The sequence below is a fragment of the Balaenoptera ricei genome, chromosome 8 (genome assembly GCF_028023285.1).
Source record: "Balaenoptera ricei isolate mBalRic1 chromosome 8, mBalRic1.hap2, whole genome shotgun sequence".
Classification (NCBI taxonomy): domain Eukaryota; kingdom Metazoa; phylum Chordata; class Mammalia; order Artiodactyla; family Balaenopteridae; genus Balaenoptera; species Balaenoptera ricei.
Window position 1 is genome coordinate 58,128,674 of NC_082646.1, and position 23,686 is coordinate 58,152,359.

The window sequence follows — 23,686 nt, forward strand, 5'->3', positions numbered from 1 at the left end:
AGTTAATACATGTGAAGAACTTGAATCACTGTCTACTGAACACCTGATATGATATTAACAATTCATATTATTAAAACACGTTCCAAATCTAAAATGCTGTAATTTAGAGAACCTTACAATGGCCCATAATCAAGGACCAAAATGGTGAGATGCAGCTTATAGAAGCTCATAGAATGTAAGATGTCCGGGGCTGGAAAGGTCTTTATAGACCATCTATTTGAGTCTTCTTGTTTTGCAGATGAGGAAACCAGGGTTCAGAGAAAGGAAGTGACTTGACCTACCACTAATGAGTCAGGATCAACTGACTCATTAGTGGTAGAACCAAGACTATTAACTCTGATGAAAGTTCTTTCTGCCCCTCCCTTACTGTAGATCAGTGAAAAGCCTTTAATCATGGCTTAATTTACTACTCCGTCTACGCCGACCTAGATCCAACACTGGGCTCTGTAAATACACATGTGAATTTTTATCACAGTCCTTGTCCTCTAAAGGAGTTAAGAGCTCAACAAATAGCTAAATAAGCCTAAAAATATAATAATGTCCTGGATTTATCTACTTTTCCCTGTTTCTCTTGCAGAAAAAAAGAAAGGCAGGAGAAGGAACAGCCAGAGATTTCTCTTCCTTCAGATTTTGAGTACACGATTCACATTGGTTTTGATGCTGTCACAGGCGAGTTTACAGTAAGTCCTGGGTCACAGAAAGACCTTTGGTCTTTCAGAGTTCTGGCTATGCACTGTTAGATTTAATTCTTTCCAGACTGCCTGATGCCTCTGTCTTTGCCCAAGACCCTCATTACTGTTTTCTTATATTCTTGAGAGGGACACGTTCCTCCCCTCTAGAATTGTACTAGAGAAGCCTTTGAATCTCTATTCCTTAAATAGACCTCAGTTAAGTGGCCCCTTGGCGTCAGGCTCTGTGCTGGGCACTGATGAGCCAGAGACAAATTAGACATGATTCCTGCTCTAAAGGAGGAATAGCCTGGTGAAGGGGCAAACATCTCAAGAAATGACAGATATAGTAAGATATGTGTTATAAGAGAGGCCTGTGTGGAACTCTGAGAGCAGAGAGAGAAAGGAATGACTAAACCCATCTTTAGCTGCTATCAGTTATCAGAGTTAGTTCTGAATTTCCTTCACGGTCCTGTTTGACTGTGCCTTGCTCACAGCCTTGCATGTCTCTCTTACTGGGGATGCCAGAGCAGTGGGCCCACTTGCTTCAGACATCAAATATCACTAAGTCGGAGCAGAAGAAAAATCCGCAGGCTGTTCTGGGTATATTGGAATTTTATAACTTGAAGAAGACCTCCAACAGCCAGAAGTACATGAGCTTTACAGGTATGGGGATTGTGTCCAGGGCAGTCTAGGAAAAAAGAGGTTTTCATCTTAGTAGATGCCTATTGGTGTGGGGTGAAGGAAGAAAGTATTGGAAAGAGTGGAGATGGCACTTTCACTGAGATGGAATTTTGGAATTTGAGAGCCAAGATGATGGGTTTTTTCATCAAATGGAGTCTTTACTCTGAAACTGCAGGTATTTTATTTCATTTTATTTTATTTTATTATTTTTTGGGGGGGCCGTGCTGTGCAGCTTGTGAGATCTTAGTTCCCCAACCAGGGATCGAACCTGGGCCTTCGGCAGTGAAAGCACAGAGTCCTAACCACTGGACTGCCAAGGAATCCCCTGAAACTGCAGGTTTTTAAAAAGTAGTGTATTTTATATATTTAGAACGTAGACTTTGTGCTCAAACATGTAGATTCTGACACTCAGTAGGTTCTAACAGTCACTTCATTTCTTCGAAGCTCAAAATGGGAATAATAATTCCTATCTCCAGAGTCTGTAGTGCAGATAAATGAGCTCACTGATGTAGAAGTTCTTTTTTTTTTTTTTTTTATAAACGTATTTATTTATTTTTGGCTGTGTTGGGTCTTCTTTGCTGCTCGTGGGCTTTCTCTAATTGTGGCGAGCAGGGGCTACTCTTCTTTGCAGCGCGCGGGCTCCTCATTGCGGTGGCTTCTCTTGTTGCGGAGCACGGGCTCTAGGCACACGGGCTTCAGTAGTTGTGGCACGTGGGCTCAGTAGTTGTGGCTTGTAGGCTCTAGAGCACAGGCTCAGTAGTTCTGGCGCACGGGCTTTGCTGCTCCGCGGCATGTGCGATCTTCCTGGACCAGGGCTCGAACCTGTGTCCCCTGCACTGGCAGGTGGATTCTTAACCACTGCACCACCAGGGAAGTCCCAGTTCTTTATAGGTTGTAAAGCAGAACCATGGAAATGTAGCCATCATTATAATCTTTGTTTTCAATATTAATGAATTATGGGATGTCATTTAATGTGTATCTTTTAAGTAGGCAAGCCCATTTTCTTCCTAAAGGAACTGATTTTTATCAAATGAAAAATAGGCCAGTAATAATAAATGTTCTTTAGGTATACTCTTTCTCTCTCTATATATAAGGGACTATGTTTTTCAGAATGTTTTTAATTGCAAAATTGGGATTAGAATCCAGGTCTCCTAATTCCTGGACCAGTACCTTTTCAGTTTACCACTTGCTTCTAGTAACTCTATTTGGAGCACCTCCTTCCATAGCAGAGATATTTTTCTTTTCTTAGGCAAGTCATAAGAAGGTCTACATTTTTGGAAACTTGCCTTTTATATAGCATCTTAGAATGTTAGGGCAAGAAGTATCCTTAGTATATACCATTTCCAGTTTCCCCTTGTTTTGCAGATATTAGAGCCCAAAATGCCTTTCTAATGTGGCTAAATTAGTGATCTCTTAACCACTGGTCTTAACTCCGAGTCCAGTGCTTTTCCTGGTGTTCATGCTGTCTCTTTCAGAGGTGAGTATTGTTGGGGAAGGTGAGAACCAGGATGAACTAGCTAATTTTGAAGGATGCTTTCCCCAGCAAGTATCTGGCTTGCAGCAAAGGGCACAGATGGTGAGGATGACAGACTGCATCTTTGCTCATGCTGCATAGTGGTGCCCTGGAGAGGGTCATGCATGATCCTAGCATATTTCCTTCCTCACATCTGGCCTGCTGGGTCTGTCTCACTTCTTTCACTGAAGGCCTGGATCATTCCAAGGAGTCATTGGGGTTGAGGGGTGCTGGGTAGGAAAGTTTTCTAGTCAGGAGATTAAGGTTTGTGTTTTATAAAGTTTGTCATGGAGACATCAGATTAGAAGATGGCTTTGAAAGCCTCAGTGGCAAAGTCTTTGGAAGAGTCTGATTTTATGTGTATGTGTGTATATATGTACAAATGCCATTTATGTATATGGAAGCATAGCTCTGTGGGTTTGCCTATGTTTGGAATTAAAGTCCATTTAAGTATTTATGAGTAAATATGGGTATAGATATACACATTTAGGTAATTGTGTGTATGTTCATCTGTGCATGCATAAATGAATAACATTGAGTGTATATGTATAGATATGTGTCCATACAGCTACTTCTGTGTGTATAAATTTGTGCAAACGTGTATATGTGCATGTGTGTATGTGTGCATGTGTGTGCATGCACACATGTGAAGGATTTTTAATTTCCTAGAAGTTGAAGACCAGGTCTAACTTTCCCCTCTTCTCATACTACTAATTATGATAAACTACTTCAATTTATATATGATTACACATGAATTATCTCATTTGATTCTCATGATGGCCTTGAGAGATTGGTAGGGAAAGGATTATTATCCCGATTTTGCAGACTCAGACAAATTAATTAGGCTTCAGGAAAGTAAGTGACTTACTCAGAGCGACTCAACTGATATGTGATGGAAGGGTATTTTCAGCTTGGGCCCTTAAACAGTTTGCTGTCTATAATCCAAGCACAATCCTTCATGCCAATTTTTGTCACGTTTCCTATTTTTTTTAGCACTTTATATTCTGTACCAATTAGTAGCTAATGTGATAAGCAAAACCTAAACTAGATAGACAACCCAAGGTTCTGGGTTTTAGCCCTACTTTGCCACTGATTTATGTAATCTTGTACCAGTTTCTTTTCTTCTGAACCTTAGTTTATTTATTTATAAAATGAAGGGATTAAAAGTACTTTCTATTCTGTCATTCTGGGCTATAGAATGTGATTTTGATACATAGAAATTGTAAATCACGTTTAAAAAGAGCAGTGCTTACCTGTTTTTAATAGAGTGGTGATATATTTAATACCAGAATATCCAGTGCACAAGATGAAGGCATAGTATTGTACTTTGTTCTGTCTAAGGTGATGTACTTTTGGACAAGAAAAAATGTGAATCAATCCTGAATTGATTTCTCCAAGGTACAGATGGATGTTCAAGGTTTATTTTAAGAATGTATTATCACAGTTTATGTATTCATGATTTGATTTGTCATAGGACCAAAAAGCTGTACCTGGTAATTTCTTATCTGATGGAATTGGGATCTTGGACATTCTTTGGGCTTGGTTCTAGGTGAGAAATAGGTTGAATTTGGTAGTATTTTGTCTTCCTTAATTCCATTGGTAATGAACTGGTGAAGTCAGTTTCTTCTTAGACCTTTAGGAATTAAAGAATAAAAAGAAACACAATACTTGGTCCTTAAACTTACGTTTTTGCTATGATCTCCATTGGATCTATGTTTCATATTTCATCAAATCTAAGCTATCATTCATTGTAAGATGCACCATTATTTTATATGCCATTAAAGAAAAATAGTTGCCAGTTCAACCATGGAATGCCTTTTATTGTAGGACACATCTCTGTTTCAGACGTGTTAATGTGAAAAAATATGCATCTCAGAATCAATGAACTATGGTAATTATCTGCTTGCAGGAAGTTGGATCTCTTCTTAGAAAATAAGACCCTGCCTTTGATTAGACTTGAGATGATTAAAGCCTCTCTTTTCCTAAGGCTTAGTCTTTCTCTCCCTGTGGGGAATAGACATGGATGTAGAAGGGTCCTCTAAAAACTGGTCATCATTTGTTATGGGTGGCTCAGCACAGTGCCAGCCATGAATTCTTTCCCTTTCACTTATAATTCAGGAAATCTCTTTGGCCATTGAGGCCTGATGATGATATAGTTGATGACATGGATACAGTTCTAGCATAGTGTTTAGAAGTGCACCAGGATTCACCTCTTGATTCCTACCAGTCTATGTGTTAAATAATTACTGGGCAAATTACTTAACTTCCCTGAACCTCAGTTTCCAAATCTATAAAAGTAGACATAATAATAGTACTGAGAGCTGTAGTGAGGATTAGAGGAGGTAATGTGTATAACATGTTTAGCATGCTGTTGGGCCTATAGTACCAATAACACTATGATTATTATTCTCTGGGCCTAGCAAGTGCTTGACTGAATAGGCTTCCTTAGCTCTCAAGAAAGAATTAACTGTAATTGTTTACTGACTAAATCCAGTGTCTTTTTTCCTTTGGAGGTAAATTAGCTGAGGATTATAGTCCTTCTAACACTTTGGTAAGCCTTTATTTCCTCTATTCTGATATGGGCAGGTGTGATTTTTAGGGATCAAGTCAGTGTGGTAGATGCAGAGCCTGGGCTGGGGTGTACTCATCTTCGTCACTCTCCTACCCTGGGCCTCAGAGTAAAGGACTTGGACTTAATAAACAGTACGCATCCCTTCCAGCTTTAGTTTATTAATGTTGTAGAAATCCTAACCTTGGAACCAGAAGAACTGGCTGCTAGACTCAGTTTTTCATTTGTAGATTTGAACATTAGCAAAGCCAGTTTGCCTTTCTGAGCTTCAGTGTTTTCATCAATAAAGTGAGCGTAATACACTTTGCCTTTCCTGACATGTCTTCAAATAAACTGAATTTAGAAGAGAATTCCTTCTTTTGGGTTAGTTGGGTCTACAAAACTAGGATTAGGACTACTTGTTGAAGGGAGCAGATTCTATTAATTTAAAGTCATTCATTCCGAAGTTGTAGTGAATGTCCTGTCACTTGAAGGGATATTATAGGAACCATTGATGAATTGGGTAGAAAGTAAAATTAAAGGACCTCAAGGATCCCTCGGTCTCTCTCAACTTACAAATTCTGTTTTTCAGAGCAGATAAGACGAGATGTGGATGTATTTGAAAGGGTCTTATAAGCTGTGATATAACTGAGAGAATACTGCTATTCTTTTTTATTTTAACTTTTTATTTTATATTGGAGTATAGTTGATTAACAGTGTTGTGTTAGTTTCAGGTGTACAGCAAAGTGATTTAGTTTTATATATATATATATATATATATATATACACACACACATACGCACACATACGTGTATCTATTCTTTTTTGAATTCTTTTCCCTTTTAGGTTGTTACATAATATTGAGCAGAGTTCCCTGTGCTATACAATAGGTCCTTGTTGGTTATCTATTTTGTTTTATTTATTTTATTTATTTATTTTTTAAAATAAATTTATTTATTTTATTTATTTATTTTTGGCTGCTTTGGGTCTTCATTGCTGCATGCAGCCTTTCTCTAGTTGCAGCACGTGGGCTTCTCATTACAGTGGCTTCTCTTGTTGCGGAGCACGGCCTCTAGGCACGTAGGCTTCAGTAGTTGTGGCACGTGGGCTCTAGAGCTCAGGCTCAGTAGTTATGGCGTACGGGCTTAGTTGCTCCGCGGCATGTGGGATCGTCCCGGACCAGGGCTCGAACCCATGTCCCCTGCATTGGCAGGCGGATTCTTAACCACTGCACCACCAGGGAAGGCCCAGTTATCTATTTTAAATATAGCAGTGTGTACATGTCAATCGCAAACTCCCTAACTGTCACTCCCCCCCTCACCCCCCTGTAACCATAAGATCATTCTCTAAGTCTGTGAGTCTGTTTCTGTTTTGTAAATAAGTTCATTTGTATCATTTCTTTTCAGATTCCGCATGTAAGTGATATCATACAATATTTCTCTTTCTCTGTCTTACATACTTCAGTATGACAATCTGTAGAAAAGATGTTCAATATCACTGATTATTAGAGAAATGCAAATTAAAACTACAGTGAGATATCACCTCACACCAGTCAAAATGGCTATCATTCAAAAATCCACAAACAATAAATGCTGGAGAGGGTGTGGAGAGAAGGGAACCCTCTTGCACTGTTGCTAGGAATGTAAATTGGTACAGCCACTATGGAGAACAGTATGGAGGTTCCTTAAAAAACTAAAAATAGAGCTACCATATGATCCTGCAATCCCACTCCTGGGCATGTATCTGGAGGAAAACATGGTCCGAAAGGATACATGCACCCCCGTGTTCATTGCAGCACTGTTTACAATAGCCAAGACATGGAAGCAATCTAAATGTCCATCGACAGAGGACAAAGAAGATGTGGTAATATACATAATGGAATATTACTCAGCCATTAAAAAGAATACTGCTGTTCTTTATACCTGATATTGTCTCTTGTACGAAGGTGGTAATTATATCAATTTACTAAATCATATTGACTTACTAAACATTTGAAAAGTCCCTACACTTTGCCAGGTCCTGTGTGGAGAAGTGGCAATATTGGGATGAATCAGGCATTGTCCCAACTCCTAAGAATCTCCCAATCTTGTGAGCAACATGAAGGCACAAACAGTTACAGTGCAGCATCCTGAAACTTCATGAGGCCAGGGGCTATGTCTGACTTGTTAATTGCCAGATCCATGCATCTGGCAAGGAACAATTTACTGAATGAAAGGTTGGATGTATAAAGAAGGCTTCTTGATGGTAGAGTCTGAGCTGAATGAGTTAGTTATTTAGGTCGAGAATTAAGGAGAGATGAGAGTATTGCAGACAGAATAATTAGCATGTGCTAAGGCAACAAGGTTCATGAGGTAGGCTTACACAGAGAACTGCAAGCGGTTTGTTATGATTGGAATGTGAAGTGTGAAGGGATGAGAGGTGGGTGATGAGGAGGAGGGTAGACAGGTCTGATCATATAGGAGTTATAACTTTAAGGTAATGAGAAGCTATTGAAAAATTTTAAGTGGGGGTCGTACGTTCTAATACAATACTGAGTAACCATCCAAATACTTTGAACCATGCTTCCAGAAGTGGAGAAGTTTACTCTGAGTCATTTATACACTTATCAATTATAAAAAATATTCACATATCTAATGCCTTGTGGCATACCGGGTCCTTTTTTATTCACTATCTCTTTTAATGTTCAGTGGAATTTAGTGAGGTGGTTTATTATCTTTGTTTTGTAGATGATAAAACTGAAATCAAGAAGGGTTAATAACAATAAGGTATCTGATCTGCAGTCTGTGTCACTTTCCCCTGATCCACTCTTCCATCAAATGGAAGAGATGTAATTAAAAGATGGGGAAGAATGTGCAAATGTTAAGATCTTTGGGAGTTTCTCCCCATTGTTGAACTGTAAATTATTGAAGAAGGGGTCTGAACAAAGCTGAGCTTTGCTTTGTGGCTCAAATGTCTTTATGTTTTGATAAGAGGAGTAACAGCTATTATTTATTGAGTAGCTAACATGTGCCAGGCACTGTGTTAATAACTATGTATGTTAGAATAATTAATCCTTACAATTACCTTGTGAAGAAAGTACTATCCTCCCCTCTTTGCTGGTGACAAAACAGACTTTCCTGAAGACTAATAATTGCTTCTGTGGCAGAACCAGATTAGATCTAGGGTTTTCTGAGTCCCCATCCAGCATTCTTTTCACTGTGGCAGGGAACTGAGAAAGAAGATGTCAGAGAGGTCTTATAAAGGAGACTGCAGTAAAGCCTTAGCTCTGTTTTTCCTTGGTGAGGAGGAGGAGCCCTGGGGCTCATGCCATATGGCAGAGAGGATAACACCTGCTTGGTAAAATCCTGTACTGATTTAGTATCTACAGGTAAAACTACTCAGGCTGTCAAGGACATTATCTCCCCCAGTTCAGAATATTGTCCCTGTGGCTCGGGCCTCTTTATTTCCTTGCTAGTTTTATGTGGGGCATGTGGTTTGTATTGTGGTAGCATGGCATTGTTTTCCATATTGGTTTCACACAAATCATTCTATTTTATTTGTAAAACAAATGGTTGGGATTGTTATCTCCATGACACAAATTAAGAAATTGGGACTCAGATACTTTACATGACTTGCTCTGTACCCTTGAATGAGTCAGTAGTAGAGACCAATACCAAATTCAGTTCTCCTAAGCATTTATTTATTCATGCATACCAAAAATATTTGTGTAGCACCTTCTTTGTGCCCAGGTGTTGGTGATACAAAATTGAATATGCTCTCTCTTAGTCTTTGAGAAAAAATTAACAACAGAATAGAGGGATAAAGGCTGCAAGAGAGGTACATGAATAATGTACAGTGAGGGTCATATTTGATGGAGTGACTTATTCTGTCCGGTATTACAAGGAAATTTGTATGGAATCGTTGGGTCCTCACTATTTGTTCATTTAACAAACATGATATTTAAGGTTCTTTCCACTCTAAACTTCTTTTATTTGTGGCTCATTGGTCTGAGATCCAGGTCTTTCAATAGCACTTTTGTGCCCAAATTCTCATTTATAAAATGAACAACTGCTATGTGATAGGCCCTTTGGGTGCTGAAGACTCAAGGACTGGTAAGGTCTTTGCTCTTGATCTTATAATTTAGTGAGTATTCAGAACATGTAAATAAGGATTTATAATACAGTGTCAGGTCAACACAGGTAATGATACGAGCCAGAGAGAAGGGCAATGGTTTCTTGTGTGAGGTAGCATGAACAAAAGCCAAGTTAAAGATTCATCATGTCATACCAAAGAACTTGGACTTTGTGCTGAAGCTGAGGAAGTATTTTAGATGGGAGATTAATATAGTTGGATGGGCATTTTAATCTAAACTACCATATTAGAAAGAATTTTGATCAGGGTAGGGTAGTAGAGTGAATTCATGCGTCTCTCTCTGGTTATGCTAAATTTCTTAATTTCAGAAAAGATACATAAAAAATGAACTCAAAACAGTGCTCCAAAACAAAAACAGGACATAAATGGACCATTGTCAGAAGGTTCATGGAAGATAGGAAGCAGGTAAAGTCAGACTGATTGGAGCAGAAGAAACCACAGCTTAATTATGTGGAGGAGAAAAATCCTAGAAGATAAGAGTAATTCCAGAGAATATGGACTGAGAGAATATATATAAGAAGCAGGAATTAATCCTGGGTTATATTCATGGATAAATTAATTAAAATTCTGCATTTGAAACAGCAGGGACAGTCTCCATTTTTTTTTTTTTTTTTTTACTTTTTGGCCGTGCTGCGTGGCATGTGGAATTTTAGTTTCCCAACCAGGGATCGAACCTGCACCCCCTGCAGTGGACGCACAGAGTCTTAACCGCTGGACCACCAGGGAAGTCCCACAGTCTTCATTTTGCAGTGAGCAAAAGGTAGTAGAATTTTGATTCCAAACTTATACCAGATAATTTTTTTTCTTTTTTTCATTGAAGTATAATTGACTTACAATAGTATATTAGTTTCAGGTGTACAACATAGTGATTCAATAGTTTTACATGTTACAAAATGATCACCATGGTAACTACTTACCATGTGTCACCATAAAAAGTTATTAACAATATTGTTGACTATATTCCCTATGTTGTATATTATACCCTTGTGACTTACTTATTTTATAGCTGGAAATTTGTACCTCTTAATCTCACTCACACATTTTTTTCATCCCCCCGCTTCCTCTCTGGCAACCAACTGTTTGCTCTCTATCTATGTGGCTGTTTCTATTTTGTTATATATGTTTGTTTTGATTTTTAGATTTCACATATAAGTGAAATCATATGATATTTGTCTTTCTCTGTCTGAACTATTTCACTTGGCATAATACCTTTTAGGTCCATCAATGTTGTGGCATTTGGCAAGATTTTGTTCTTTTTTTTATGGCTGAGTAATATTCCTGGATGTGTGTGTGTGTGTGTATGTGTATGTGTATGTGAGTGTCTTCTTTATCCATTGATCTATTGATGGACACTTAGGTAGCTTGTTATATCTTGGCTAGGGTAAAGAATGTTGCAATGAGCATAGAGGTGCATATATCTTTTCCAATTAGTGGTTTTGTTTTCTTTGGGAAAATACCCAGAAGTGGAATTGCTGGATCATATGGGAGTTCTATTTTTTGATATTTGGGGGAATATCCATATTGTTTTCCTAGTGGCTGCACTAGGACTGCAATTTACAATCCCACCAACAGTGCACAAGTTTTTTGTTTTCTCCACATCCTTGCCAACGCTTGTTATTTCTTGTCTTTTTGATAAAAGCCATTCTGATAGGTGTGAGATGGTATCTCATTGTGGTTTTGATTTGCGTTTCCCTGATGATTAGTGACACTGAGCATCTTTTCATGTGTATGTTGGCCATCTGTATGTCTTCCTTGGAAAAATGTCTATTAAGGACCGCTGAATTTTTGTTTTTGTATGTTGAGTTGTATGAGTTCTTTATATATTTTAGTTATTAATCCCTTATCAGATATGTCATGGCAAAGAGATCTTCCCACTGAGTAAGCTGCCCTTTCCTTTTGTTGATAATTTCTTCTGTTGTGCAAAAGATTTTTAATTTGATATAATCAATTTTGTTTATTTTTTGCTTTGTTTCCTTGCCTGAGGAGACATATACAAAAAAAAAAAAAAAAGAATATTGCTAAGACCAATGTTACAGAGGGCACTGCCTAAGTTTTCTTCTAGAAGTATTTTGATCTCATATCTTATGTTTAAGTATTTAATCCATTTTGAGTTTATTTCTATATATGGTGTGAGAAAATAATACAGTTTGATTCTTTTGCAGGTAGGTGTCCAGTTTTCTCAACACCATTTATTGAAGAGGCTATCTTTTCCTTATTGTATACTTTTGCCTTTTTTTGTCATAGATTAATTGACCATATGAGTGTGGGTTTATTTCTAGGCTCTCTGTTCTGTTGCATTGATCTATGTGTCTGTTTTTGTCCCAGTACCATATTGTTTTGATTACTGTAGCTTTGTAGTATAGTTTGAAGTCAGGGATCATGTTACCTCCAGCTTAGTACTTCTTTCTCAAGAATGCTTTGGATATTCAGGGTCTTTTGTGTTTCTGTACAAATTTTAGAATTATTTGTTCTAGGTCTGTGAATAATGCCATTGGTATTTTGACAATGATTGCTTTGAATCTGTAGATTTCCTTGGGTGGTAAGTTTATTTTAACAATATTGATTTTTCTGTTCACGAGCATGGTGTATCTTTCCCTTTGTCGGCATCATCTTCAATATCTTTCATCAGTGTCTTACAGTTTTCCAAGTACAGGTATTTAACCTCCTTGGTTAGATTTTTTTTTTAATTTATTTATTATTTATTTATTATTTATTTTTGGCTGTGTTGGGTCTTCATTTCTGTGTGAGGGCTTTCTCTAGTTGCGGCAAGCAGGGGCCACTCTTCATCGCGATGCACGGGCCTCTCACTATCGCGGCTTCTCTTGTTGCAGAGCACAGGCTCCAGACGCGCAGGCTCAGTAGTTGTGGCTCACGGGCCTAGTTGCTCCACGGCATGTGGGATCTTCCCAGACCAGGGCTCGAACCCGTGTCCCCTGCGTTGGCAGGCAGATTCTCAACCACTGCGCCACCAGGGAAGCCCCTCCTTGGTTAGATTTATTCCTCGTTATTTTATTCTTTTTGATTCAATTGTAATTGGACTGTTTTCTTAATATCTCTGTCTGATTGTTCATTGTTACTGTATAGAAATACAAGATTTCTGTATATTAATTTTGTATTCAGCAACTTTTCTGAATTCATATGTTATTTCTAATAGATTTTTGTGGCATTTTTAGTTGTATACAAGGGAACTCCCATAATACTATCAACTGAATTTCAGTAGAAATTTTGTAGGCCAGAAGGGAGTGCCATCATATATTCAAAGTGAATTCTAACAAACACTTAAAGAAGAGTTAACACAAATTCTTCTCAAACTATTGAAAAATAATTACAGAGGAAGGCCTGCTTCTGAACTCTTTCTATGACACCAGTATCACCCTAATATTAAACCAAATAAAGACCCCCCGAAAAAGAAAATTACAAGCCACTATCACTGATGAACATAGATGCAAAAATCCCCAACAAAATATCAGCAAACGAATTTCAACAACACATTAAAAGAATCATACGTGATAATGAAGTGGGATTTATCCCAGGGATGCAAGCATGGTTCAATATCCACCAATCACTCAGAGTGATACACCACATTAACAAACTGAAGAATAAAAATCATATGATTATCTCAATAGATGCAGAAAAACTTTGACAAAATTCAACATCCATTTATAATAAAAATTCTCAACAAAGTGGCTACTGAGAGAACATACCTCAACATAATAAAGGCCATATATGACAAGCCCACAGCTAACATCATACTCGATGGTGAAATGCTAAAAGTACTTCCTGTAAGATCAGGAACAAGACAAGTATGTGCACTCTCACCACTTCAATTCAACATAGTATTGGAAGTCCTAGCCAATCTGACAAAATAAATAAAAGGAATCCAAATTGAGAAGGAACAAGTAAAACTGTCACTGTTTGCAGATGACAGGATACTATGTATAAAAAATTCTAAAATAAATAAATAAATAATTTAATTAATTAATTAATTAATTAATTTGGCTGTGTTGGGTCTTATTTGCGGCACAGGGGATCTTCATTATGACATGTGGGATCTTCATTGTGACATGTGGGATCTTTCATTGAAGCGTGGGCTTCTCTAGTTGCAGCACGCTAGCTTCTCTCTAGGTGTGGTGTGTGGGTTCCAGAGTGTGCGGGCTCAGTAGTTGCAGCGTGCAGGCTCTCTAGTTGTGGCACGCTAGCTCCAAAGCACGTGGGCTCAGTAGTTGTGGCATGTGGGCTCTCTAGTTGTGGTGTGTGGGCTCCAGAGCACACAGGCTCAGTAGTTGCAGTGCACGGGCTCTCTAGTTGTGGTGAGCAGGCTCTAGAACACATGGGCTCAATAGCTGTGGCATGCGGGCTTAGTTGCCCTGTGGCATGTGGGATCTTAGTTCCCTGACCAGGGAGCAAACATGTGTCCCCAGCATTGGAAGGCAGATTTTTAACCACTGGACCACCAGGGAAGTCCCAGTTTTCTTTATTTTTGTGTTTAGAATTTAGGCTGTTCAGATCCAGCAAAGAATCTTCTGATCTGCTGCTTTGAGAATAAAAGTTTCAGTAATATTTCAGGAGCACAGTAAGGTAAGAGGGTTAGGGATCTCAGCATTAGTGTGCATATATTTACTTTATTACCCTGTTTTTCCTATGATACTCTTATATTTAACTGTACTTTACATTCCCTAATCCAGAAATCCTGTGTTTTTCCTTCTCCAGAGAATAAACCTCCAATTTTCTGCTGAGGAAGGTGTAAGCAATCACTCAGTGTTATAGAGTAGGGAAAGAGTTTGGGGATCTAACTGCATTTAAATAACTTTCATTGAATCTACCTTTAGTACCCCCCACTCCTGCTCCACTCCTCCAGTTTCAGAAGCATATGGTGCTACCAATTCCTGAACCTTTTGAGGATTCTGAAGCATAGATATATAAATTGGTCTTCAGTTTTGCCCACTGTCAGCATTGGATTCCTCCTTGAGTTATTTACTGCTCACCAATATGTCATCGCCTCCTTTGCTGATCTTGTCTCCTTTCCTGTTCTCCCCAAACTTCTAGGTTTAATGGCTTTAAAAGACCATGCCTATGTTCAATCTGCCATCTTTACCAGGCATCCCTGAAGAATACTCACCTTTAACTCCTTATATTTCTATAATATTTAAAATATAATGAAACATAACTGGTTTTAAATAAAATTGAAAATTTTTACTTTATTTTTTAAATTAATTTTTATTAGGGTATATTTACTTTACAATGTTGTGTTAATTTCTACTGTACAGAAAAATGAATCAGCTATACATAAACATATATTCCCTCTTTTTTGGATTTCCTTCCCATTTAGGTCACCACAGTGCATTAAGTAGAGTTCCCTATCCTATACAATATGTTCTCATTAGTTATCTATTTTATACATAGTATCAATAATATATATATGTCAATCCCAATCTCCCAATACCTCCCAGCCCCCATTCCCCTCGGTATCCATACATTTGTTCTCTACATCTATGTCTCTATTTCTTCTTTGAAAATAAGATCCTCTATACCATTTTTCTAGGTTCCACATATATGAGTTAATACATGATATTTGTTTTTCTCTTTCTGACTTACTTCACTCTGTATGACACACTCTAGGTCCATCCACATCTGTACAAATGACCCAATTTCATTCTTTTTTATGGCTGAGTAATATTCTATTGTATATATGTACCACATCTTCTTTATTCATTCCTCTGTTGATGGACATTTAGGTTGCTTCCATGTCCTGGCTATTGTAAATAGTGCTGCAATGAACACTGGAGTACATGTGTCTTTTTGAATTATGGTTTTCTCTGGGTATATGCCCAGCAGTGGGATTGCTGGGTCATGTGGTAACTCTATTTTTAGTTTTTTAAGGAACCTCCATACTGTTCTCCATAGTGGCTGTACCAATTAATGTTCTCACCAACAGTGCATGAGGGTTCCCTTTCTTTCTGTGCCCTCTTCAGCATTTATTGTTTCTAGATTATTTGATGATGGCCATTCTGACCTGTGTGAGGAGATACCTCATTGTACTTTTGATCTGCATTTCTCTAATAATAAGTGATGTTGAGCATCTTTTCATGTGTTCATTGGCCATCTGAATGTCTTCTTTGGAGAAATGTCTAGGTCTTCTGCCCATTTTTTGATTGGGTTGTTTGTTTTCTTAACATAGAACTGCATGAGCTGTTTATATATTTTGTAGATTAATCCTTTGTAAGTTGCTTCATTAGCAAATAATTTCTCCCATTCTGAGGGTAATCTTTTCATCGTGCTTATGGTTTCCTTTGCTGTGCAAAAGCTTTTAAGTTTAAATAGGTCCCATTTGTTTATTTTTGTTTTTATTTCCATTACTCTAGGACGTGGGTCAAAAAAGATCTTGCTGTGATTTATGTCAAATAGTGTTCTGCCTATGTTTTCCTCTAAGAGTTTTATACTGTCTGGCCTTACATTTAGGTCTTTAATCCATTTTGAGTTTATTTTTGTTTATGGTGTTAGGAAGAGTTCTAATTTCATTCTTTTACAGGTAGCTGTCCAGTTTGCCCAGCACCACTAATTGAAAACACTGTATTTTCTCCATTGTATATCCTTGCCTCCTTTGTCATAGATTAGTGGACCAGAGGTGCATGGGTTTATCTCTGGGCTTTCTATCCTGTTCCATTGATCTATATTTGTTTTTGTACCAGTACCATACTGTCTTGATTACTGTAGCTTTGTAGTATAGTATGAAAATAGGGAGCCTGACTCCTCCAGCTCCACTTTTCCTTCTCAAGATTGCTGTGGCTATTCGAGGTCTTTTGTGTATCCATACAAATTGTCAAATGTTTTGTTCAAAAACTGAAAAATGCCACTGGTAATTTGATAGGGATTGCATTGAATCTGTAGATTGCTTTGGGTAGTATAGTCATTTTCACAATATTGATTCTTCCAATCCAAGAACATGGTATATCTCTCCATCTGTTTGTGTCATCTTTGATTTCCTTCATCAGTATTTTATAGTTTTCTGAGTACAGATGTTTTGCCTCCTTAGGTAGGTTTATTCCTAGGTATTTTATTCTTTTTGATGCAATGGTAAATGGGATTGTTTCCTTAAATTCTCTTTCTGATCTTTCATTGTTAGTGTATAGGAATGCTAGAGATTTCTGGGTATTAATTTTGTACCCTGCTACTTTACCAAATTCATTGATTAGTTCTAGTAGTTTTCTGATTGCATCTTTAGGATTTTCTATGTATAGTATCATGTCATATGCAAACAGTGAAATTTTAACTTCTTCTTTTCCAATTTAGATTCCTTTTATTTCTTTTTCTTCCCTGATTGCCATGGCTAGGATTTCCAAAACTTTATTGAATAATAACAATGGCGAGAGTGGACACCCTTGTCTTGTTCCTGATCTTAGAGGAAAAGCTTTCAGCTTTTCACCATTGAGAATAATGTTTGCTGTGGGTTTGTCATATATGGCTTTTATTATGTTGTGGTAGGCTCCCCATGTGCCCACTTTTTGGAGAGTTTGTTTTTTTAAAATCATAAATAGGGGTTAAATTTTGTCAACAGCTTTTTCTGCATCTATTGAGATGATCATATGGTTTTTATTCTTCAATTTGTTAATATGGTGTATCACAGTGATTGATTTGCGGATATTGAAAAATCCTTGTATCCTTTTGATAAATCCCACTTGATCATGCTGTATGATCCTTTTAATGTGTTGTTGGATTTGGTTTGCTATTATTATGTTGAGGATTTTTGTGTCTATGTTCATCAGTGATAGTGGCCTGTAATTATCTTTTTTTGTGGTATCTTTATCTGGTTTTGGTATCAGGGTGATGGTGGCCTCATAGAATGAGTTTGGGAGTGTCCCACCCTCTGCAACTTTTTGGAAGAGTTTGAGAAGGGTAAGTGTCAGCTTTTCTCTAAATGTTTGATAGAATTTGCCTGTGAAGCCATCTGGTCCTGGACTTTTGTTTGTTGGAAGATTTTCAATCACAGTTTCAATTTCATTACTTGTGATTGGTCTGTGCATATTTTGTGTTTCTTCCTAGTTCAGTCTCAGAAGGTTGTACTTTTCTAAGAATTTGTCCATTCCTTCCACGATGTGCATTTTATTGGCATATAGTTCCTTGTAGTAGTCTCTTATGAAACTTTGTATTTCTGTAGTGTTAGTTGTAACTTCTCCTTTTTTATTTCTAATTTTATTGATTTGAGCCCTCTCCCTTTTTTTCTTGATGAGTCTGGCTAAAGGTTTATCAATTTTGTTTATTTTCTCAAAGAACCAGCTTTTAGTTTTATTGATCTTTGCTACTGTTTTCTTCATTTCTATTTCATTTATTTCCACTCCGATCTTTATGATTTCTTTCCTTCTACTAACTTTGGGTTTTGTTTGTTCTTCTTTGTCTAGTTGCTTTAGGTATAAGGTTAGGTTGTTTATTTGAGATTTTCTTGTTTCTTGATGTAGGATTGTATTGCTATAAACTTCCCTCTTAGAACTGCTTTTGCTGCATCCCGTAAGTTTTGGGTTTTCATTGTCATTTGTCTCTAGGTATTTTTTGATTTCCTCTTTGATTTCTTCAGTGATCTTGGTTATTTAGTAGCATCTTATTTAGCCTCCATGTGTTTGTGTTTTTTACAGTTTTTTCCCCTGTAATTGATTTCTAATCTCATAGCATTGTGGTCGGAAAAGATGCTTGATATGATTTCAATTTTTAAAAATTTTCTGAGGCTTGATTTGTGACTCAAGATGTGATCTATCCTGGAGAATGTTCCATGTGCACTTGAGAGGAAAGTGTATTCTGCTGCTTTTGGATGGATTGTCCTATAATTATCAATTAAGTTTACCTGCTCTAATGTGTCATTTAAGGCTTGTGTTTCCTTATTTATTTTCATTTTGGATGATCTTTCCATTGGTCAAAGTGGGGTGTTAAATTCCCCTACTATGATTGTGTTACTGTCGATTTCCCCTTTTATGGCTGTAGCATTTGTCTTATGTATTGAAGTGCTCCTATGTTGGGTGCATAAATATTTACAATTGTTATATCTTCTTCTTGGATTGATCCCTTGACTGTTAGGTAGTGTCCTTCCTTGTTTCTTGTAACAGTCTTTATTTTAAAGTCTATTTTGTCTGACATGAAGAAATGGGAGAAAAAAAGACAGAAGGAAAGAAAGAAAAAAACAAAGTTATTAAAATAAAAAATTTTAAAAATTATTAAAAATAAAAAAGTAATAAAAAAAAGAAAGAAAGAAGAGAGCAACCAAGCTAGAAAACAAATCCAAACAAATTTGTTTAGTGAAATAGTGAGGAGAAAAAAATTAGAGCGCACACTTATCAAAATATGTGCTTTGATAGGGAAAGAACCTCTATTGTTTTTTAAAACAGAAAGTGACTTAGGGTCACCCCTCAAATTATACCTGTCCTATTCCTCCACGTTACTCGAGTGATGAAACTTGAGGGCCAGAGAATGGATTCATTGCCTGTGGTCACCAAAGCTAGTTGCTTACATATGCCTGTTACTGGCAGTTTTTAAGTTCCCTGCACTAGAGGTCCTGTTAGAATCTATGAGCTTGCCAGTTTTCCTTATCTTAGTATGCCAAATATAGTAAAGGCCAGGCTCCCACACAGTAGCTCTAGCCTAGTATTTGACTAGTCAAGTTCCTTCACTTATCCCCTGTTGTTCTGACTCCTGATAGTCCTCTCTCCAGAGACCCCAAATGGCAGACAGGAGGGGAACTCTCCCCTTGTCTGTCTCCTGCGTCAGATTGTGAGCTCCTTCAGAACATGGACCATTTTTTCATATTTGTACATTTATGTCAACGGCATCCATCACAGTATCTTGCTGAGCACAGAGTAGATGCTCTGAAATTATGTGATGCTGTTGAATTATATTAGTATATATTAAGAGATCCCTATTGCTCCTCTGGCTCTATGCTGTAATCATTTAATCTTATCAAAAATCTTATGTTTTGGAGCTACTTTGTCTCTTGAATATGTGTTGTAAACAGTAATGGTATGATTTTTTGCCTGGACCTGCCCTAAAACCTGCCACTCTTGGCCTAGCTTTGTTACAGTTTACATGGGAAAATCAAGTTGCTGAGATTCTAGCAGGTTCAATTAGTGGTGCTGGTAAGGTTCATTCCAGGACAGGGCAAAAGCTGAGTGAAATGGATAGCATCTAGTCTGGGGAGAGACATTGTCCTCTTGAGACAAGGGTTTCCTGATGTTCTGTATCTTCAGGTTGAGGTGAGGGCACCTGATGGCATAATGGATATAGTAGGTTTTGGTAAAGAAAGGAAAAGGAGAGGCAAAGGCCTGTCAGGACTTCATTTACCATATCAGAAAGGACTAAGTAGTCACAATGATAAACTTTGTAAAATTAGAAAATTTTAATCCTTTCCTTACATTTTGTACTTTATGCCCTGATCAGCATAGAGAGTAAAATTCACAGAATAAGAAGGAACTATGGTCTTGTTTTCAGGGTTTGGATTGAGGTAGCCAGGTAGAGAAGATGTAAGCTGGTTTCCCCATCCATAATTAGGCTTTGGGTGGGAGAAGGAAGCCCCCAAGGGCCTGAGTGGGGAGTGGTATCTAAAAGAAGAGAGGGAAGGTGGCTGAGTTCCTGAGACTGGCTACACAAAGGTGGAGATCTTGAGGCTGATATGTGTTTCAGGAAGGGTGTCAGGAGAAGGTTTCTTCTGGGAGATTGGTGACTCTGGTAGCTTAAGTTGCATGTCAGCTGGACATGATGAATCTGGCTTTTCTCCACTGTGCAGAACGTGAAGACGGTGTCTGAGACCCCTGCAGTGCTACCAGTTTCAGAAGATGAAGATGATGATGATGATGCTACCCCACCTCCAGTGATTGCTCCACGCCCAGAGCACACAAAATCTGTGAGTCTTTGGGGACGTGGGCAGCTTTGTGATTTATTAGAGTTTGGAGGGGGAGTGAGGGGTGGGTGCTGAGGCCTAGAGGTTTAATAATCTGGTAGCGGTCCTTAGATTTTGCAGGTGGTGAAATCACCAAATTACCTTGATTGAAAGGTATTTTCTGTATGATTAAAGACAAGAAGTGGTGTATTTATTTATCATTAGTTTGCAGATAGTCCCAAAGTGTCCTAGATAATTGGTGTTTGTATCAACTTATCCCAGTTTACTTAGCCTGTTCTTCACAGACAAGAAGATACACAGAATTAGTGTTACTTAGTTTAGGACTAACATAAATTATTCCAGTCTCCTGGGAAGCAACAAATTAGCCTGCTATAGATCTTTTTTTCTCTGTTAAATATGCAGTGTTCAGCCTCTTAGTACATCAAGGCTCCAGAGAATTTATAAAAACGTTAGTGCTATTAGTACGCTGGATATCAGAAGTGCATTTTGATGCTGGATGTTGGCAGTGATTTTTATTTAACTTCTTTTGAAGTTCTTGCATCTCTGAATAGCCAGGTCCCTCTGCCCTCACTTGGCACAGTCTGCTTTTTACATGATCTAGCATCATTGAGCACTGATGTATCATCAGATGATACTCTTCTAGTGTTTCTTTGTTTGGACTTTTTATTATGACAAGAGCTTCATAATGAAAGAATGATCTAGGGCTTAAACTCTGTGATAATATATATTAAAAAAATGATTGTCTCTGGATTAGAGAATTCATGGAGTTGTTCAAGCAGATGTTGGTTAACTGACTATGGGAGATGCTGTGGAGGAAATTCAAGGGGATTAGATGACCTTTTAGGATTAGAATTTATAAGCAGAATCTGTGGAGTCACCCTTTCTGTAGGCTACAAAGTCACTTTAAGGAAAATGAGCTTCAAAATTGGAGAGTTCTCAAGATATCTCATATTGGTATGGCTCTTTTTGGTTTGCAAGCATATTCATTAAAAAAAAAAATTTCCCACTAAACCATGAACTCCTGAAAAGTAGAGGAAGCACACATAAACATGTTTTTACAGTGCTTAGCATAGTTCTTGGCAGGTTTTAGAAAGGCAGTAAGTATTAAATGAATGAATGAATCAATAAATTTGATCTTCATAGCATTCCTTTCTACAGAAGGCATTGTTAATTCCTAATTTTTAGAAGAAGCTGAGATTTAGAGAGGTAAGTTGATGTATCCAAAATCTCTTAGTAAGCAAAAGAGCCAGGACCGAAAGCAGGTAATTGACCCGAAGTCCAGGTTGTATTGCAGCATAGCAGGCTGGCCTTTTTGTGTGAACATACATGTGCTGGGAGCCAGAGAAGGAGAACGTTAGGGAGGGGAAAGGCAGGCTTTGTGTTCTCAAGGAGCTATGTCAGGAGAGCTAAAGGAAGAGGACAAGGCATGAAAGTACAGGTTTAGGTGCCAGTGATATAGTTTGTCTACATGTACAAAAATAGAAAATTAAGAAATTATTATGCTGGATTAGTCAGGAAGGAAGCTATAGTTTCTGATCTCAGTGTCTTGACTTACTGCTATTTCCTCTATGTGAAAGTTCTCTCCCATTTCACCTATTAAAATTTTGTCCAGTCTTCGTTATCCAGCTGAAGAATCTCATTTTCTTATTCATTTATTCATCAAACATTTACCTGAATGCTTACATTTGGTTAGGCAACTGGTTAGACATAGGAGCTCAGGGATGAATGACACAGATTCCCTGTCTTCATAGACATTATAGACTGACCAAAAAATTATGGTGATATTTTTATGAAAGAAAGTGATAAATGACTTGAAGCATCTCCTGTGAATGGCTGTATAACTTGTGCTCACTTCTTCTGAACCTCAGTAGTTTATAGTTTGCTCATCCTTCACAAGAATAGAGGATGGGGCAGTATTTTTTACAGCAAGGCAAAGAATAGATTCTAAGTAAAATTTGCTAAGTAAATGGATTAAGAGGAAATAAAATAATATTCACAAAAATTTGAAAGCCTAATATCTGTTGGGCATGATGATAATCATTTCACACATTAATTATTACTACAACAACCCCATAAGATAGGTATCATTAATATCACCATTTTACAAATGAGGAAAGTGAATCACAGAGAAGTTAAGCAACCTGCCCATGGTCATACATGTGGTAAGAATAAGAGTTGGGATTTAAGCCCAGGCAGTCAGATTCCAGAATCTGTGGTCTAAATGAGTACACCCTTGCCTCTTAAAGAACAATTGCAGTTCCTTCTCTGCGAGGGTTCAGGATTTAAAGCAGGAGTTAAGTCAAAAGAAGAAAACCTTAAGTGTTGGATTAGTAGTGAAACATGCTGTGGGAATGCAGGGTATTCATTTCAGCTTGGGAAAGGATAAAATTTTGCAGATGAAGGGGATTCCCATTTAATTATAGAATGTCCTTTAACCTGTACTGAATATCTTAAGTGCTCAGACTCTCATTAACCCCTGTTGTGTATAGTGAGAGCAAGTTAGGCCATTCCACCCTCCAGGTCTGGGCACAGAGGAGGACAAACATAGACTTTGATCTAGGAGAACGGATGAGTTTACTGGGACGTTTTTCTTCTGTGGATGTTCTGCCACACATCTATGGTAGATGGACTTTCCCTCTGCTAAAAGGCTGGTCTTGCCAAATTGTTGCACCAAATGTAGGTATATACAGTCTGTGATTGATCCAATTCTTATTTGGTACTCCAATTTGGTACATGATGACATCTCCCTTTTCACCTGTTGAGAATACCACTTTACCGGCTGCTCTGACCTTGAATGCTGAGAAGGAGAAGAAGAGACCTAAAATGTCTGATGAGAAGAATTTGGAGAAATAATGTAATGACTTTGTAACTTTCTGAAGTTGCCTCTGGTGTGTGTCTGGCTGGGCACAAAGATAGAATGCCCTTGTTATAAAGATGCTGGTATGGGATGTGGCCACGATGGCAGAGTAGGAAGACCCTGCACTCACCTCCTCCCACAGGCACACCAAAATTACAACCATTTACAGAGCAGCTATCAATGAGAATGACCAGAAGGCTGGCAGAAAAGATTGTCCACAACTAAAAATATAAAGAAGGAGCCACAGTAAGATGTGTAGAAATGGCAGAGATGAGTATAGTCAAGACTACACCACCAGGTAGGTAACCCACAGATGGAAGGACTATCAAAATTGAACAGGTTCTCCCCAAGGAGTGAGTCCCACATTGGGCTCCTCAGCCTGGGCATGCTGCACCAGGAACCCAAGCCC

General features: G+C 37.9%; 1 pseudogene; it reads left to right on the top strand.

Annotated features, from left to right (window-relative positions):
* Window positions 1-1,165: 1,165 nt before the first annotated feature.
* LOC132370155 (serine/threonine-protein kinase PAK 1-like) lies at window positions 1,166-23,273 on the top strand (annotated as a pseudogene).
* The last annotated feature ends 413 nt before the right edge of the window (window positions 23,274-23,686 follow it).